This window comes from Anabrus simplex, chromosome 3, assembly GCF_040414725.1.
Source record: "Anabrus simplex isolate iqAnaSimp1 chromosome 3, ASM4041472v1, whole genome shotgun sequence".
Classification (NCBI taxonomy): domain Eukaryota; kingdom Metazoa; phylum Arthropoda; class Insecta; order Orthoptera; family Tettigoniidae; genus Anabrus; species Anabrus simplex.
Window position 1 is genome coordinate 394,524,060 of NC_090267.1, and position 3,959 is coordinate 394,528,018.

Genomic DNA, 3,959 nt, shown 5'->3' on the forward strand with positions numbered 1-3,959 from the left:
TGCCCAGTTTGACAAGAGTTCTACATTTATATCATTCGAGTTGCACTTCCAGTCAGCATTATGCCTATTGAAATCATCACAATAGACTGATGGATGTTGATAAACTTCCAGGACATGTCATGGCCAAAGGATTGGAGGAGGTTTGTGTACATTTACAATTATTAATTCAGCAAATTTGATTATAATGGTATGGATGTCATCATCTGTTGATGTTGTTAATAGACAGGTATCTGCAATATTACTACGAACGTATGTTATATTACCATAATGACGATGATAGCTTGTCCCTATTACATCATGTCCAGGAATTCTTGATCTCTTTCTGGCTTGATCTTCATTCTCTATGTGAGATTTTTGTACAAGAAGTACGTCTACTTTATATTTTCGTAAGAGCCTTGAGATATATTGGCATTTAGACGTACTGATGCCTACTATGTTGATCTGACAAATACGGATGTTCTGTCCTAGTTTCAATGTCTGATGGTCCTCAAAAGGACAGCTATTTACTTCTAAAGTATTATCCATATGTATTATGGCCAGGAGATCAACAACTGTTGATTGTTCGGCCGCCAATGAATTACTGTTAATCGCTTAGCACCACCCAGGGGATACGTGTAAGGTATTGAGGAGATAATTCCTACGGACGTGTCCGGCTCCATGGCTAAATGGTTAGCGTGCCGGCCTTTGGCCACAGGGGTCCCGGGTTAGATTCCCGGCAGGGTCGGGGATTTTAACCATCATTGGTTAATTTCGCTGGCAAAGAGGCTGGGTGTATGTGCCGTCTTCGTCATCATTTCATCCTCATCATGATGCACAGGTCGCCTACGGGAGTCAAATCAAAAGATTTGCACTTGGCGAACCGAACATGTCCTCGGACATTCCCGGCACCAAAAGCCATACGCCATTTTTTTCCTACGGACTTGAGCAAAGGCGATCCAATAATAACAAATATATAGTTAATATACCGTTGCAACAAACGATGGGTATTATCTTTCTTTCTTTCTTAATCTGTTTACCATCCAGGTTCGGTTTTCCCCTCGGACTCAGCGAGGGATCCCATCTCTACCTCCTCAAGGGCAGTGTCCTGGGGCTTCAGACTCTGGATCGGGGGATACAACTGGGGAGGATGACCAGTACCTCGTCCAGGCGGCCTCACCTGCTATGCTGAACAGGGGCCTTGCGGGGGATGGGGAGACTGGAAGGGATAGACAAGGAAGATGGAAGGAAGCGGCCGTGGCCTTGAGTTAGGTACCATCCCGGCATTTGCCTGAAGGAGAAGTGGGAAACTACGGAAAACCACTTCCAGGATGGCTGAGTTGGGAATCGAACCCACCTCTACTCAGTTGACCTCCCGAGACTGAGTGGACCCCGTTCCAGCTCTCATACCATTTTTCAAATTTCGTGGCAGAGCCGGGAATCGAACCTGGGCCTCCGGGGGTGGCAGCAAATCACACTAACCACTACACCACAGAGGCGGAGATGGGTATTATATCAGGCAAAAGTCAGGCGCTACACAACTGTAATTTTACCAGAGGTATTATATGGGTCAGAATGTTTAATTTGGAACAAAAGAGGTGAGTGAACAAGGGGAACTGGAAAAGAAAGAAAGGAAAATTTCTTTCTTCCATTCTTAATCCGTTTACCCTTCAGAGTTGGTGTTTTCCTCGGATTCAGCGATGGATCCCACCTCTACTGCCTCAAAGGCAGTGTACTGGAGCGTAAGGCTTTGATTCGGCGGGGGGGGGGATGAAACTGGGAAGGATGGGAAGATTGGAAGGGATAGACAAGGAAGCGGACGTGGACTTAAGTTAGGTACCATCCCGGCATTTGCATGGAGGAGAAGTAGGAAACCACGGAAAACCACTTCGAGGATGACTGAAGAGAGATTCGAACCCCCCTCTACTCAGTTGACCTCCCGAGGCTGAATGGAACCCGTTCCAGCCCTCATACCACTTTTCAAATGTCGTGGCAGAGCCAGGAATCGAACTTAGGCCTCCGGGGTGGCAGCTAAGCACACTAATCACTACACCACAGAGGCGGACAGAAAGGAATATACACAGTAAAACTATGGGACCCCCAAAAGAATAAAGATATTTAGATGAAGAGAAAAAATGATGACTTCTTATTGTCATTATGTTTTTGCATTACTCACCTACATACTAAACTGAACAGAGTTACCTGTAGTCCAGAACTGATGCATCCCGTATTCAATACTTAAAATTTTCTGCCGAAACCCGGGATCGAACCAGGGACCTTTAGATCTTCAGTCTAACGCTCTCCCAACTGAGCTATTTCGGCTGTGTTACACCTATCCTCATTGGATCCCATACGCAATCAGTAGTGCCTACTACCATAATGCTTCTTTTGACGCAATCATTTTCATTGAAAATGCCACGTTATAGAATGGGTGAAACGTCTGACAGCATAAACAAGTCGGCACGTTCCACATCCAAAAAGTATTAGATAAAGGACGCTATAAACAGCTGAGTTATCTGGAAGTTCTAAGTAACAGAGTACTGTCCTTGCAGTATCAATGAGTCGTACTTTGTATTCGACGCAAGATCCACTATGGTTTGGTGGTGAAGTGAAAGACTGACCATCAGGTTCAAGTACTTATCAGATTACTCTTTGTATGAAGGAGCTGTATCAGGGGTTTCCACTCTGTATGGACTCGAAGGCCACATTGGAACCCTTAATCATGATCACGGGCCGCACTTTAATCATCATCATCATCATCATCATCATCATCATCATCATCATCATCTGTTTACCCTCCAGGTTCGGCTTTTCCCTCGGACTCAGCGAGGGATCCCACCTCTACCGCCTCAAGGGCAGTGTCCTGGAGCTTCAGACTCTTGGTCGGGGGATACAACTGGGGAGAATGACCAGTACCTGGCCCAGGCGGCCTTACCTGCTATGCTGAACAGGGGCCTTGTGGAGGGATGGGAAGATTGGAAGGGATACACAAGGAAGAGGGAAGGAAGCGGCCGTGGCCGTAAGTTAGGTACCATCCCGGCATTCGCCTGGAGGAGAAGTGGGAAACCACGGAATACCACTTCGAGGATGGCTGAGGTGGGAATCGAACCCACCTCTACTCAGTTGACCTCCCGAGGCTGAGTGGACCCCGTTCCAGCCCTCGTACCACTTTTCAAATATTCGTGGCAGAGCCGAGAATCGAACCCGGACCTCTGGGGGTGGCAGCTAATCACGCTAACCACTACACCACAGAGGCGGACCCGCACTTTAATAACAGGGCAATTTTCGTAAAATTCTTTAAATAGCACAGAGGTACCAGTATGAAATACCGCTAATATGCATAGTTCAATTCAAATGAAGGCTTGATAATTTTAATTGCTTAGACCACTCTTTTACAATAATTGTATTGCATAAAAGAGTGAAATTAAAATATACGGTACTCTTATACCAAGGTTCATCGAATTTTGAAGAAGTGCACCCTGTAAGGTCAGTTCATTTGAATTAATATTTGACAAATGACAAAAAAGAAAAAAAAATACCTAAAGACACACTGAAAGTAATAATGCAGTCAAAACCAAACTTAAAGAAGGACAGATTAGCGGGAGTAGTGTGGTCGATCAGCTGAATCTACCAATGCACGGACGTCTACCTCCAGATCTGTTGTTGCTAATCTCAAAAAATGCAACAAGAAACAATCTGAAAGTTGTCTTCTGTATTGATTTTTAATCAGTTTCATAGAAGAAAAAGTACTTTCACATATGAGGGAGAGGGTGTTCCCAAACATTGAGGTCTTTTTATTCTAAATTGTCTTAACTTTAAGTATTTGTCACCGCATAGCAGTTTAAAAAAAATGTGATCTCTTTTCTTGCCTGGTCTGTAGGAACGTATCGGCTTGTAGATCGCACTCATCAGGTTGTAGATGTGGTTTTTGCTCCTCGATCGTAGCACCAAGAGGACTCCCGTAATGTTGTACACTGCTTTTC

At 44.8% G+C, this 3,959-nt stretch overlaps 1 non-coding gene across 1 annotated transcript; it reads right to left on the bottom strand.

Annotated features, from left to right (window-relative positions):
- Nucleotides 1–2,225: 2,225 nt before the first annotated feature.
- TRNAF-GAA (transfer RNA phenylalanine (anticodon GAA)) lies at nucleotides 2,226–2,298 on the bottom strand. Its single transcript has one exon. It is a non-coding gene; the product is annotated as a tRNA-Phe (tRNA).
- Nucleotides 2,299–3,959: the final 1,661 nt, after the last annotated feature.